Source organism: Microtus pennsylvanicus, chromosome 5 (genome assembly GCF_037038515.1).
Source record: "Microtus pennsylvanicus isolate mMicPen1 chromosome 5, mMicPen1.hap1, whole genome shotgun sequence".
NCBI classification, from domain to species: Eukaryota; Metazoa; Chordata; class Mammalia; order Rodentia; family Cricetidae; genus Microtus; species Microtus pennsylvanicus.
The window spans coordinates 66,216,560-66,232,594 of record NC_134583.1 but is presented as its reverse complement, the minus strand read 5'-3'; the positions used below and the strand labels follow the sequence as shown (position 1 = coordinate 66,232,594).

The 16,035-nt window shown below is 42.3% G+C and overlaps 1 pseudogene; it reads right to left on the bottom strand.

Moving 5' to 3' along the window:
* Window positions 1–14,178: 14,178 nt before the first annotated feature.
* Window positions 14,179–15,218, bottom strand: LOC142850964 (tricarboxylate transport protein, mitochondrial pseudogene; annotated as a pseudogene).
* Window positions 15,219–16,035: the final 817 nt, after the last annotated feature.

The window sequence follows — 16,035 nt, the reverse complement described above, 5'->3', positions numbered from 1 at the left end:
CCTCACTCGGGATGTTTATTTTCTAGTTCCATCCTTTTGCATGCAAATTTCAAGATGTCATTATTTTTTACTGTTGAGTTGTACTTTATTGTACAACTGTACCATATTTTTTTTTATCCATTCTTTGGTTGAGGGGCATCTAGGTTTTTTCCAGGTTCTGGCTATAACAAATTTTACTGCTATGAACATAGTTGAGCAAATGTCCTTGTAGTATGATTGAGCATCCTTTGGGCATATGCCCAAGAGTGGTATTGCTGGGTCTTGTGGTAGGTTGATTCCCAAAATTTCTGAGAAACTGCCATACTGATTTTTAAAGTGGTTGTACAGCTTGGACTCCCACCAGCAATGGATGAGTGTTCCCCTTACTCCACATCCTCTCCAGCATAAGCTATCATTGGTGTTTTTGAACTTAGCCATTCTGACAGGTGTAAGATGGTATCTCAGAATCATTTTCATTTGCATTTACCTGATAACTAAGGATGTTGAATATTTCCTTAAGTATCTTTTTGGTCATTTGAGATTCTTCTTTGAGAATTTTCTGTTTAGAACTGTACATCATTTTTAATTGGATTATTTGATATTTTGATGTCTAATTTCTTAATTTCTTTATATATTTTGAAGATCAGTCCTTTGTCTGATGTGGGGTTGGTGAATATCATTTCCTGCTCAGTAGGCTGCCTTTTTTGTCTTATTGACTATGCTCTTAAAGTCTGTGCTACTGGTGTTATATTCAGGAAGTGGTCTCCTATGCCCATGCATTGAAGGTTACTTCCCACTTTTTCTTCTATCAGGTTGTATATGGTTAGATTTATATTGAGGTCGTTAATACATTTGGACTTGAGTGTTGTGCATGGTGATAGATATGGATCGATTTGCATTCTTCTACATGCTGACATCCAGTTATGCCAGCACCATTTGTTGAAGATGCTTTCTTTTTTGCATTGTATAATTTTAGCTTCTTTGTCAAAAATTAGGTGTTCATAGGTGTGTGGATTAATATCGGGGTCTTCGATTTGGTCAACCTGTCTGTTTTTATACCAATACCAAACTGTCGTTCTCTAGTAGAGCTTGATGTCAGGGATGGTGATGCCTCCAGAAATTCTTTTATTATAAAGGATTGTTTTGGTTATTTTGGTTTTTTTCCATGTGGAGTATTGTTCTTTTAAGGACTGTGAAGAATTGTCTTGGGATTTTGATGGGGATTGCATTGAATCTGTAGATTGCTTTTGGTAGGATCATCATTTTTATTAGGATGAACCTATCTATCCAAGAGCATGGGAGATCTTTCCATTTTCTGATATCTTCTTCAATTTCTTTCTTCAAAGATTAAACTTCTTATCAAACAAGTCTTTCACTTCTTTGGTTAGTGTTACCCAAAGATATTTTATGTTATTTGTGGCTACTGTGAAGGGTGATGTACTCTGATTTCTTTCTCAGCTTTTATCATTTGTATATAAGAGGGCTACTGATTTTTTTTAGTTGATCTTGTATCCTGCCACATTACTGAAGGTGCTTATCAGCTGTAGGAGTTTACTGGTAGAACCTTTGAGGTTACTTATGTATAATATCATATAATTTGCAAATAAAAATTTGACTGCTTCCTTTCCAATTTGTATCCTCTTGATCTACTTTAATTGTCTTATTGCTCTAGATAGAACTTCAAGAACTATATTGAATAGATATGGAAAGAGTGGAGAGCTTTGTTTTGTTCCTCATTTCAGTGGAATCACTACAAACTTCTCTCCATTTAATTTGATGTTGGCTATCGGCTTGCTGTATATTGCTTTAATTATGTTTAGATATGTTCCTTATATCCTTGATCTCTCTCAGACATTTATCATGAACAGGTATTGGATTTTGTCAAATGCTTTTTCAGCATCTAATGAGAAGATCATTTGTTTCTTTTCTTTCAGTTTATTTATATAGTGAATTACATTGATGGATTTTCATATGTTGAACCATCCTTGTATCTCTGGGATGAAGCCAACTTAATCATGGTGGATAATTTTTTTTTTTTGATGTGGCCTCGGATTTGGTTTGCCAGTATTTTACTGAGTAGTTTCACATCAATGTTCATGAGTGAGATTGGTCTGTAATTCTCTTTCTTGGTTGAGTCTTTGTGTGGTTTTGGTATCAGGGCAAATGTAGCCTCATAGAAAGAGTTTGGCGATGTTCCTTCTATTCCTATTATGTAGAACACTTTGAGGAGTATAGATATTAGCTCTTCTTTGAAGTTCTGGTAGAATTCTGCACTAAAACCATCAGGCCCTGGCCTTTTTATGGGGGGCAGGGGAAGACTTTTGATGACAGTTTCAGTTTCCTTGCAGGCTATGGGTCTATTTAAATTGTTCACCTGGTCTTGATTTAATTTTGGTATGTGGTACCTATCCAGAAAATTGTTTTTTTTTCTTTTATTTTTTCCAATTTTGTAGAAGACTGGTTTTTATAATATGACTTAATGATTCTCAGGATTTCCTGAGTGTCTCTAATAATGTCCCCCTTTTTATTTCTGATTTTGTTAATTTGGGTGTTCTCTCTCTGCCTTTTTATTAGTTTCGATAAGCATTTATCTATCTCGTTGATTTTTCTCAAAGAACCAGATCTTTGTTTCATTGATTCTTTGTATTATTTCTATTTTATTGATTTCAGTCCTTAATGAGATTATTTCCTGTTGTCTACTCCTCCTGGGTGAGCCTCAATCTTTTTGGTCTAGAGCTTTCAGGTGTGCTGTTAAGTCCCTAGTGTGAGCTTTCTCCACTTTCTTTATGTAGGCCCTTAGTGCTAAAAACTTTCCTCTTACCAGTGTTTTTCCCAGTGTCCCATGGTTTGGGTATTTTGTGTCTTCATTTTTGTTGAATTCTAGGAAGTCTTGAATTTCTTTATTTCTTCCTTGACCCAGGGGTGACTCAATTGAGCACTGTTCAATTTCCATGAGTTTGTAGGCTTTCTTCAATTAGTATTGTTGTTGAATTCTAACCTTAAACAATAGTGATCAGATTACAATACAGGGGATTATTCTTATTCTTTTTTATATATATTTAGCTTTGCTTTGTCATCAAGTATGTGGTTGATTTTATAGAAGGTACCATGAGGTGCTGAGAATGTATATTCTTTTGTGTTTGGGTAAAATGTTCAATAGATGTCTGTTAAGTCCTTTTGAGACATCTGTTAGTTCTCTTATTTCTCTGTTAAGTTTCTGTCTGGTTGACCTGTCCATTAGGTAAAGTGGGGTGTTGAAATCTCCTACTATTAATGTGTGGGGTTTGATGTGCGATTTATGCTTTAGTTTTTTTTTTACATATATGGATGTTTTTATAGTTGGGGTGTAGATGTTCAGGATTGAGACATCATCTTAATGGAAATTTCCTGTGATGAGTATGAAGCGTCATTCTCCATATCTTCTGATTAATTTTAGTTTGAAGTCTATTTTGTTAGATATTAAGATAGCTATACCCACTTGTTTCTTGGATCCATTTGATTAGGAAATCTTTTCCCATTCTTTTACTCTGAGGTAATATCTGTTTTTGAGGTTTAGGTGTGTTTCTTGTATGCAGCAGAGGGATGGATCCTGCTTTCTTATCCATTCTGTTAGCCTGTGTCTTTTTATAGGTGAATTGAGTCCATTGGTATTAAGAGGTATTAATGACCTTTGATTGTTAATTCTAGTTATTTTTGGTGGTAGTGTATTGTGTTTCCCTTTTTTGGGTTTGCTGGTGTGAGGTTATCTGTTGTTTGTGAGGGTTTTTTTGGTATAGTTAGCTTGCTTGGGTTGAAATGTTTTGTGTTTTAATTATTATATGGTGAAGGAACTTTTTTTGATCCTTATTTTGTGTTCTTTAAGCCTCTTGTACCTTCATAGGCATATCCTTCTTTATGTTGGGAATGTTTTTGTCTATGATATTGTTGAATATGTTTTCTGTGCCTTTGAGCTTGAGTTCTCATTCTTCTATCCCTATTATTCTTAAGTTTGTTCATTTCATGGTGTACTGAAGTTCCTAAATGTTTTGTTAAGAATTTGTTGGATTTAACATTTTCTTTGACAGATAAATCTATTTCCTCTATAGTATCTTCAACTTTTGAGATTCTCTCTTCCATCTCTTTTATTCTGTTGGTTATGCTTGCATCTGTAGTTCCTGTTTGTTTACCCAGATTTCTTATTTCCGGAATTCCCTTGGATTGTTTTCTTTATTGCCTCTATTTCAGTTTTCAAGCCTTGAACTGTTTGCTTCACCTGTTTGATTGTTTTTCCTTGGTTTTCTTTAAGAGATTTATTGATTTCTTCAATTTTTCTTTGTCTTTTCCTCCATTTCTTTAAGGGGATTTTTCATTTCCCCTTTAAGGGTCTCTATCATCTTCATTACATTATATTTAAGATCATTTTATTCTCCTTCTTCTGGGTTAAGATGATCATGTCTTCTGTTGTATGTCCACTGGGTTCTGCTGTTACTGTTTTGCTTTTTAGGTTGTTGAATGAATCCTTGTATTAGTGGATACCCATCTCTTCCTCCAATTGGTGCTGGCAGTGTTTTTGCCTCTTGGCCCAATCCTTGCAGTTGCTGCCTGTGTCTTAGGGAGCTGTTCTTGGTCTGCTCTGTGCCGTCACTATCTGTGTCTCAGGAGCCGCTGGGGTCTCTCTTGGCCTGCTCTCTTATTTCCCTTTGTGCAGTTGCAGTCTGTGCTTCAGAGTTTTATGAGGTCATGGGGGATGGGCAGGTTTGGGGGCAAAGTGGGCCTTGTAGCTTACAGGGTCAGATCGATGTTGGAGCAGCCTGCCTGCAAGAAGCTTGCCTGTTGCCCGGCTAGTGAAGCTGAGGCAGGTGGAGGAGGGGCCCGGAGTTTTGCTCTGGTACCGAGGGTCTAGAAGGTGGAGTGCCCAGCTGGATGGCTGATAACTCACCTCTTGGTCTGCTCTGTGCAGCTGGAGCCTTTGCTTCACCATTGGTCTTTTTGCTTGATGCATCTTCCATAATTTCTATGTGTTTACTTCACTATACAAATATTAATACCATTTGTATACACAAACAAGAGCTCTCTGGAAAATAATTTACAAATGAATATTCATTGAAAATTAAAAAGGAGTCAATGTAGCAATGGTTGTGAAAGGTAAAGCACTGGAAACTGTAGAATATTGAGGAGAAAGGAAGAAAAACCAAAAATCCATGTTCACTGAGCTTGATGGATCAAGTCATTCATCCATACATCCACCCATCAATTTGTAAATTCATCTGGCTACTTCTTATTCACTTACCCACCCATCCACATGCCCATCCATCCATCCATCCATCCATCCATCCATCCATCCATCCATCCATCCATCCTCCATCATCCATCCATCTATTTTTGCACATACCCAATTATCTACACGTCCATTGATCTGTCCTCCTATCTGCACATCCATTCCCCAACCATAAATACATTCATAAATTAATCTGTCTGCCAATTTACACACCTTCCCATCTACCCTTCCCCACATCCATTGACCTGTCCACACACCCATTGATCTATATCCACACATTCATCTATTCCTCCTCCAATATTCATATAAAACACATAAAGCACAGAATGAGCATTTTTTTTCTAGAACATGGATTTGGGTAACTCTTAATTCCTCCTTTCCTAAAAATCATGACTCCTACTTCTACAGAAAGAAAAATTAAAGTTTTTCAAGGTCATTATCAATAAAATGTGTAGCTGTTATTTAGCAAAATACGACACAAAGAACTTTTGTGCATCTTTATTTAATTTCAGATGGTGCTGTCATTATCTTATTTTGGGACTGTGCAAATAACATCTCTGAAAAGTTAAATCATCTGTCCAGGGTCAGGTTACAAGGTTCCTAATCAGTGGAAAGAACTTCACTTCCTTTTAACCCCCAATTACCCTGTCTCTGGCTGTCACCTTCTGGCAAAAGAGAATAAAGACACTCTAAGAGCTTTGAGTTAAAAGAGAGGGTGCTTAAAAACTTATAAGGTTGGGGGGCATGAAGTGTGTCTGGAAGAATGAACAGGTGTTTAAGACATTGGCAAGAAGAGTAGAAACCCTGTGCTGAGAACACCAGGTGCAAAGGAGCAGAGACTTCAGCCTTCAGCCTCCATGGATTCAGACTTCAGCCTCCATTGTTCCAGACTTCAGCCTCCATGGATTCAGACTTCAGTTTCCATTGTTCTGGACTTAAGACTCCATGGATCTAGACTTCAGATTCCATGGATCTAGACTCCAGACTCCATGGATCTAGACTCCAGACTCCATGGATCTAGACTTCAGACTCCATGGATCTAGACTTCAGACTCCATGGATCTAGACTTCAGACTCCATGGATCTAGACTTCAGCCTCCATTGTTCCAGACTTCAGCCTCCATGGATTCAGACTTCAGTTTCCATTGTTCTGGACTTAAGACTCCATGGATCTAGACTTCAGATTCCATGGATCTAGACTCCAGACTCCATGGATCTAGACTCCAGACTCCATGGATCTAGACTTCAGACTCCATGGATCTAGACTTCAGACTCCATGGATCTAGACTTCAGACTCCATGGATCTAGACTTCAGCCTCCATTGTTCCAGACTTCAGACTCCATGGATCTAGACTTCAGATTCCATGGATCTAGACTCCAGACTCCATGGATCTAGACTTCAGACTCCATGGATCTAGACTTCAATCTTCAGCCTCCATGGATCCAGACTTCAGCCTTCAGCCTCCAATATCTCTTCCATCTCAGAGAGGAAATACGCGATGTTTCCAAAGGACAAGCATTTCTAGAAGACCTGGAATGGTGCTCATTTCTCCTCCCATGTGCAAACCTATGGGAGTGTGCTGATGGACGGCTCTGATATGAACTGGAGAGAAGTTTCTGTAGTGCCTGGAAGGTCTGGTGGGAACCCAGGGCGCTTAGGCTAGAGGTAAGACTGACAAGGCCTGTGGCTGGTATCCAGCCAGTTATTCATCACTGTCTCCTCCATTTACCTGTCTGATATCACTCAAACCTGTCTATCTGTCCATCTTACCCAGTTTGAGGCAAGCAGCCTTTTCAGTCAGATCATCCATTCATAGACCCTCTTAGAGCTCTGGCTTCTTTAGCTTGATTCCTCCCTTCCATGTGGCTATCACTCACATATGGTCATTAGCAGAAAGCAATCCCCCTGTTTATGGGCACTCTGCATATACAATTGGCAATGGGCATCTCCCAGCATCCACCATTACAAATGGCAGAGCACCCATTTTGCTCTTCTGTATGCATCCCTTCCTAGAACAAGGACAGTTACCAATCAAGATTTGACAAACAGAAAATGAGCCAAAGAACTGTTATGAGTAAGCAAATACTGTTTCCAGGGCACATCATCAAGATATGCTCTTATTTGCCTTATTTTTAGACCCTGGTATACATAAGAGATGGCTGGAGCCAAAGCAGTCACAGGATTAGGAAACTAATCTTACCTGGTTATACCAGATAGCTTTTGTTGCTTAATAAAACATAACTCTCAGTGGATTTACACAGTATCTGTTATCCTTGGCTTTGTGGATTGGCATGTTGGCTCTTCTGGGCTGGGCTGGCTGGGTACTTCATCCACATGGCATGAGACTGGCTCAAAGTGAACTGTGCAATGAAATGGCGGCACACATCTTATTGCCTAGAGAGCTTGTGACTCATGAGGGTGACAATCGTGGGTACTCAAAAATAGCAAGGTAGGACAAGTCCCACTGTGCAAGTTCACCTCTGTTATTATCCTGTTGGTCATAATATGTCATTTGACCAAGCTCAGTGCCAGTGTGAGAAGGGAGGACCTGAATACCACACAGTAGACAAATGCTTTACCACACCAAGAATAGGAATGCTATTTTGAAGAGAAATGTAACAGTTTTCTCTGTGTTAAAATCGTTTGGTCACTGGGCTGACAGTGAATATTTGGGAATCCAGCACTCCAGTGGTTTCATAGGCTTGAAAATAGATTGGGTTGCATGGTGAAACCCTGTCTTAAAAACCCACTGGCAGGCTCATAGCTCAGTGATACAGTCTTGCCTGCATGCTTATCCATAGTACCCCTGAAGTAAACAAACAAACAAACAAACCAAAAAAATCCCAATTTATTTGTGGTAGAATTTGGATTACATTTTGGATAGTTTCTTAATCCAGGGATTTTTTTTTTGCCCCAAATAACAGCGTCTATGACTAAATCGAGGCTTCCAGACTTCAGATGTCTAGGGCTCCAGCCCTTCCTAGAGGAAGTTACGTAACTCTGTGCTCTTCTGTCTCCTCCTTCTTCGTGTAAAGGTGATGAGACCATCAGGCGTTAGCTGAGCTGCTGTACCGCAGTGCCACACAGTGCTAAAGGCGATGCTTGCCATGTAATAAGTGCACAAAATTAGAGAGAGTGTTATTGTAATTTCAGATTATCTCCCTGGTGGAAGCCAGCGGGTTCTTCTGTAAAGTAGAGGTTCCGGCCACACGTGAGATGCCATTTTTCTAACTATTATGCCTGCAGGAATCGCCTCAGACTTGCTGTAGTTAAATTAGAGGACGATTCTCATTTCCCGACATATCCAGCCAGAGGGCTGTGCCGAGGGGATTCCATCATGACATCTTCTTGTCATCTTACTGCCTGCTGGGCCCTGTTGCACAATACAAGGCTCGCAGCTCAGTGGCTGAGTGGAAGAAAAATCATCCAACTTCACAGACTGCCCAGGAAGAGAAAGGATGAGACGAATGTAACTGCAGGTAATTAATTCTCCTGGTGTTTTCGGATATGTGCATCTGCTTCAATGGCTACATTTGCTAATATCAAGCAATAGGGATTTCTTTCAGAGTGATTGTAGTAAAAATTTGAAAAAGCAGTGGAACATTTTTGAAACACTAAGCTGGCCCCCTAAATCTCCGGCCTGTTTGGTATGTAAAACCCTTTATCCGGCATGAATTTTTTATGAAAGGATTGAGAACCCAGAAAGTAAAAGACAGGGTATGGAAAAATTTTCATGCAAGAGATGACTTGAGGCTGCTTTTTAACCAATGATATTTCAAGCCTGCCAGATCCAATCCATAAAACTCACCTATACTTCTCTTTCCAAACAGATAAGCAGAGTCAAAGATGCAGAAGGCACAGCTAGTCAGAAATCAGAGCCCTGAATCACCATGCGGAGGAGCATGGCCCACTTGTGTATGGTGTCCATTTTGGACTTCATACATAGGAGAAACAATCATATATTATATTTGGTATTTAAGCCATTGTGCATGTTTGGTCTGTCTGTTAGAATTCACCTTGACTGTAGCAATAGGTGTCTTACAATGGACACTGGTCTTAGAGTTTGATTGCCCAGGAGCTGTGGGTGTATCTAGGTAGCTTAATATCCTGAGCAAAGGTGATCTCTCTCACTCTTTGTACCCTGACTCAGGAGCTGAGCTTCATTTAGGATGCTGCCACTTTTTTTTGGGCTCAGCTAATCCACCTGGATGCCTGATTATTTCCAAGGTTCTCAGCTTTGGGTTCCACAGAACTTTCCAGCTGCACGGAGACCAGCTCTTTGTTCTTAGTTTCCAGACAAGAAAATCTGTACACCATGGCAGGCACCACCTCATGACAGACAAGTATGCTACAGACAGCAAAGGGGGAGGGGGGAGCCAGTTAAGCTCTCTGACTCCATACAAGGAGCTACAGGATTTGGGGGTTGTCCTGCTAAGTTTTGGTCTTCCTTTTGTCCAGTGTTTCCTTACTATGCTCTGACGCCTCCCTTTTGGAATAGTAATGTATATTCTTTGCTATTATAAGTTGGAATTATGTAATGAAGAGACTTTGAATTTTGGATTTTTAAAACATGTTGTGACTGAAAGACTATGGTAACTTTTGATAGATGCATTTTACATTATGATATGGCTGTGAGCGTATCAAGGCCAGAGAATTGAATAAGAATGCCCTTTACTGGCTCATATGTTTCAATACTTGACCTCAGAAAGGAATAGCAGGCATGACTGTGCTGGAGAAGGTGTATCACTGGGGAGGGGTAAGCTTTGAGGTTTCAAAAGATTCACACTGTTCCCAGTGTTCTCTCTCTGTGCTTCATGATTGTGGATCAAGATGCTCTTGCTGCAATGCCTTTTCCCCATCATTATGGATTCTGTTCTTCTGAAACTGTAACTCTAATTGAACACTTTCTTTTATTAGTTGTCTTGGTCATGGTGTTCTGTCAGAGCAACAGAATAGTAACCTCTATTTAGTAATAGAGTAATAATAGTAACCTAATACCCCCTCAAAATTTCATTTAAGGAAAGAGATGAGAGTTGATCTGGGACCAAACTGGAGCCAAGGAGCCTGGGCAATTCCCAGAACTTCTGGCTGAATTCTGATCACAAAGGAACCAAGGAAATTCCTATGTTGAAGTTAGCGAAGAGGCTGGGCTCATCCTGACTTGAAGGGTATGTGGGAGACACTCAGTAATATTAGGACCACTCCATAACCAACAAGTAGCCTGGAAAGACCGTAACTTCAAGGAGTCTATGGGAGATTAGGTCTTAATCTGAGCCCAGACAACATCTTCATCTAACTGGAACCACTGTCTCACATTTCAGCTTAAAGAAAGTCCAGGATATACCTGACCATCAGACAACCTAAGCATCCCTAACATCCAGGGTTTGTTGGTCACACATGGCATTCCTTTGAGTCCATTTTCTGTCTATCTTGAATGAATCCTAGATCGCATGTAGGTCTCAATTGTGAACCCAGCAAACCCTATACCTGAAAAATCTTGTCATACAAGTCAAGTATCCCAGTGCTGATGACAGATATCAGGGAAAGTCCAAATCCTTATATCAATACTGAGTGGCCCATTCCTTGACCACCAAGTATGCTAGTCATACCCCAGTTTCAAGTGTGTGGGGCCTTCAACCTGTCCCATCCCATCCCTGATCACATTATCACCTCAAGGGAGTCTTAATGGTGTCCTGGCTGCCACCAGTCATCAAGTGATCTGGATATAATCTGACATCATGGGCGTATAGACTGAACCTTCAACTTACCCATTCCTAAAGAAGCTGGAGAGGAAAGACACCTGGCCTATAGAAACTGGGATGCCTCAATGCCCTTTAAGATTCTCAGTATGAAGTAAGATCAGGACACTGTGATGTAATATTAGAAGACGTTGCCATGGGAAAGCAGGGCAGTAGGTGTTGGTAAGAGAGCCCCACAGTGTCTCTTGGGGTGGGCTGGGAATATAAGGTATTGGCAAGAGGGCTGCTTTGTGGGTTCAAAGACATATATTCTTGGGGTAAAGACGCCATCTACGTTCTCTGTGGTATACTGTTGCTAAGGTGACCTAAATAGGGATGACTGGTGCTCAAGCAGTTTCTTGAAGTATCTGTGACAGGACTGTGGTGAGATGTCAAGGCATCAGGCAACATAAGGATGTCAGTGGGTAGAATGCCAAATCAAGTCTGGGGGAGAGGATCTACCTGCATGCCAAGAAGAGAGGACATGAAGCATCTATTCATACTGCCCACCAGTGATAATCCACTCAGGAATCACATGCTTCACCGTGTAGGTGGGTAGTGCTTGAGACCTTCTCTTGGGCTTCCTGACAACAATCATTTTTCCTCAGCAAGGACTTTCTTTGCATGGCCAATGATATGTGTGTCTCAGAAATCACCATTATCATACTCTCTTCATCTGCTTTCATGTGTATTTTATTTCTTGAACATGTGTTCATATCCTTGTGTATGATTGTGTGTCCGCATGTTCAATTGTGCTGTATATGTCTGCTATTTTCACCTTTTCTCTTACTAGAAAAGACGACAGCAGTTGAGGCAGAGCCAGCCCATGTGTCAGGGCTCCAGTTTCCTAACGTGGACAGCATGAGGTCTCTGCTATGCTGCTCTCTAGTGAGTGGCGTTATCAGAAATCGTCTACAGCAATGTGGGGCCAGCTTCATGGATTCCCACTGTCTGGGCAACCACACTTAAGGTTGTGTTTACTGATTAAGGGGAAAGGTTGGAGGCCAAGATTTTCAATCAGCTTTGTACCCTAAATCCCAGGTGCTGCACATGGTACACTGTAAGTCTCATGACAAGAGCGTCTTGCTGATAGCAAAAATGATAGACCACATTTGGTCTGATCTTCTTCTTCTCAGAGATGATGTTCTCTGGGTGGAGGAGTTGGACTGAGTAAGATGATGTTCCCAAGAAAGGATCGTAAGGGAACCCTTACTTTGGGTACTTGCTCCAAGGACCAGTCCAAAAGACACATTAGTGTCTTCACAATGTTTGAGATTCTCTGAACAGAGTGAGGCCTGACCTCTGTGACCTCACATAAGGGGTTCGGTCATGTCTACGGGTGTGTCTTTGACCTGTTGGCAGCACAGTGCATTTTAGTGGACTGTGATTCAAAACCAGAATGAAGCAAGCAGGGTCCTTTTCAGGTGAGTCAGTAAAGAAGTTCTCTGTCTGAAGACCTGATCTCGTATCAGGTCTTGGCCAGGGGCTTTCGTAAAAGGGTCACTATGGCACAATTCAGAATCTGAGGGGTTTTCTAAGCACATTGTGGTAAAAACTTGAGAAGATACACAGTGACATGGATCAGAGGAATACCACCACAGTCCATGACCATGTGTTTTGTAGAGGGAGAGGCCTCCATACCCACATGGGGAAAAAGGCTTTGTGAAGATCTGCACAGCCTACCATTGCCTTAGCAAGACAGCCTCCTGACCAGTGGCTCTCAATCTGTGGTTCAGGAACCCTTTGGGTGTTGACAGACCCTTTCACAAGGGTCACATATCAGATTTCCTGCATATCAAATATTTATATTATGGTTCATAACAGTAGCAAAATTAAAAGTAAATAATTTTATGGTCGGGAGTCACAACAACATGAGGAACTGTATTAAAGTGGTACAACGTTAAGAAGGTTAAGAACCCCGGCTTTAGACACATGGCATAGTAGCCTCTGTTCTTCCATTAACCACCTGTAATATTCCTTCATGGAGTCAGACTGCATGGGAGGAAATGCTGCAGGATGCCTCGTCGGAACTCTTTGGGTTTCTCTACTTAGACGCAACCATCTTTCCACATGAGTTCATGGGGCCTCTTCATAGTTAGCTGTGCCAGGAAGACTTTCCCAACCACCTTCCTATCCTACCTATTCCACCTTTCTATTTGTGTGATGTGTAATCTATGCTATCTGTACTGTGTGCTTATGTGTCTGTGTGGGCACTATACTCTGCGGACAGATCAATGTTCTCCTGAGTTTAAGAGGACAGTAAGTATTAACCTCTATCCACTAAAAAGTAGTCCAGGGCAAACCTGAAGAGCCAGGCTAACAGCCTAAAGTGAAAGTACACCAGGAGGAACCACGAACCAAAAGACACCAAGAGGAGGGTCTGATCCCAAGACTTGTTATTTTACAGTCAACCAAGACCTTAAGGGTGACACGTGACAGAACATTTATAGAAAATCTTAACACTCCAAGATATTTTGTCTTGATAAATGAAATAAGCTGACATTGAGGACCAAATGTGTGGATAAATCACACATACTTCATTACTGCAGGGGACTTCCTTGATGTGACCCAGGATGACCCTCCCCTTCATCCACTCAGTGTCAGGCTTTTCTTTAGCCTGTTTACACTTCCTGGTGCTCCTTTTCTCTTCCAACTGTTCATCTTACATTTTCCTTGCCCAGCCTGCTCCTTTTCATTGTAGATCTGCATGAATGTGACCACTAATAGCCACCTAACACAGTCACTGCTAGGTTCTTTGGGAATGTCCTCTGCCTAAGCTGTTAATCCATAACTCCTCAATTTAGCCTTAGGCAGATTTTTCAGACAAGGGCAGACAGCAGTCATATTCTTCACCAAATATCACAAGATCACTTTCTAGGATACGTATTCTTCTCCTCTGAAGCCTCTTGAGTCTAACCCCACAGTTCATATCACCCTCACCAGCACTGCCTTCCATGTTCCTACTATAATGGCCCATCAAGGCTCGCTTAAAGTGTCCAATCACTTTTATAGTTCAGAGTCCCAAAATGTTCCATATTCCTCCAAATAAAAGCATGGCCTGACCCTACCAAAGCGGAGCCCCAGTCCCTGGCACTAACTTCTGTCTTTGTGCTCTATTACCATGCAGAGACACCATGATTGCAACTCTTTTTTTTTTTTAATGGAACACATGGTAGTCACCATGAACAGACCAGGCCGCAGAACGTAAGTAACAAGGGAAGGGGCCTTTTGGCACTACTGCACTGGAATCATAAGAGTGGGCGGCGGGGTCTGGTCTGGAGCTGGGGCACCCCGCCGCACCTTCTAGGCTTAGTCTGTCTTCCAAACTTTATTGAGCAGCTTTACCACCTCATTGTAGATGATGAACATGATGGCCACATCTAGGCAGACTCGGCCCAGGCGGGGAACAGTGCCCTTGTAGAACGCCTTGGGTCCCGCATTCTTCAGGATCTGCAAGCCACAGTCCAGTGTGTTCCGGTATTTGTGTGCCTCCAGGCCCTGCATCCTGGTCTTGATCACATCCAGAGGAGTGTTTCCAAAGACACTGGCTGCACCAGCAATGGCTCCAAAGACCCCCGTGATCAGTGGATTCATAGGCTTGTTGGGATTGTCCCCTCAGTACCAGTTGCGAAATGAGGTCATAACGAAGAATCGGATGGCTTGGTTTGAGCCCTGCTTCAGTACAGTTGCTGTGAGGCCTTGGTATGTCCCCTTTAGCCCTTGTTCCTGAACAATCTCCCTAACCCCATGGAAAAATCCTCGGTACTTAGGGTTGGGGGAAGTCTGGTCGTGAATGAACTTCACCTTGATGGTCTCCATGGGGCACACGACCATCACTGCCTCCGCCACGCCGGCGCCCAGACCACACAACAGCCCTCTTTTGCTGTCGAGCTGACCCTGAGCATCCCGCATTGGTTGCTGAGGAACTCAAATGTCCCAAACCTGACAGCCGACTTTGGGATGGAGCCGTAGAGCAAGGAGCTGAGGCCGCGGTACAGGCCCAGGACGCCACTGCTGCAGACAGTTTGCCGCACGCAGTCCCCGATGCCCCGTACCGCGGTGGGTGCGCGCGTTCATCTAGCTGCAATTGCGTCTTCACGTACTCGGTCGGGGAAGGTGATGCAGATTTCTATGCCTCCCGCCAGGCCGCCTGCCAGGATTGCCTTCCCGGGGTGAGTCAGCTTGGCTTTCCCAGACCCGGGCGCGGAGGCCTTCAGAGCGCGGGGCTCACGGGGCGCAGCCATGGCGAGCAGGAGGAGGGGCGCCCAGCGTCGACCTCGTGTCCTAGCCTCCGCTGAGGGGGCTCTGGGGAGGCAGAGGGCTGATTGTAACTCTTTTAAAGGAAAACATTTAATTGGGCTGACTCACATTCAGAGGTCAGTCCATTGTCATCATGTCAGGAAACACGGCAGCATGCAGGCAGATGGAGAGGTAACTGAGAATTCGGGGTCAGCAGGCAGCAGGAAGAGAGAGTGAAATCGAACCTAGCTTGAAAATCCGAAATCTCAAAGCCAGACCCACTTCTTCCAACAAGGCCACACCTATAGTAAATAGCACCACTCCCTGTGAGCCCCTGGGGCCATTTTCATTCGAACTACCACAGATGCTACTCTGAGTTTGCACTAGAAGTGGTTGTTCAAACTCCTCCAATTTATAAATTCTATTCCTGTGATTTTTGACAAGGTGACATAGTCTGCGCCCCTGGCCCTTTCCTTTGGGGGTGAGGGTAGACAATGACGAAAGGCAAATGTGTGAACCATGAACAGAGGTCTGGGAAGAGAGCTCTGGACAGTACACATGGAGACAGCTGTTGAAGAAAGAATGTGCCACTCACCACCCTTCGTCTTTGTGAGGAGCCATCCCACAAGCCCGGCTGTAAGAAGTTCAAGCTGAAGACTGAAAACACTCTCTGAAATACAGGAAAGGGTCTGAAAGAAGATGAACTATGGTAACATGTGAACATCATAAAAATTATTGAAAACAAAATGCGCATTGCTAGGGCATGTGATGCAGAGCAAAGTATAATGTAAAACTTCAAGGCTTCATAATTGTCTTACGTAG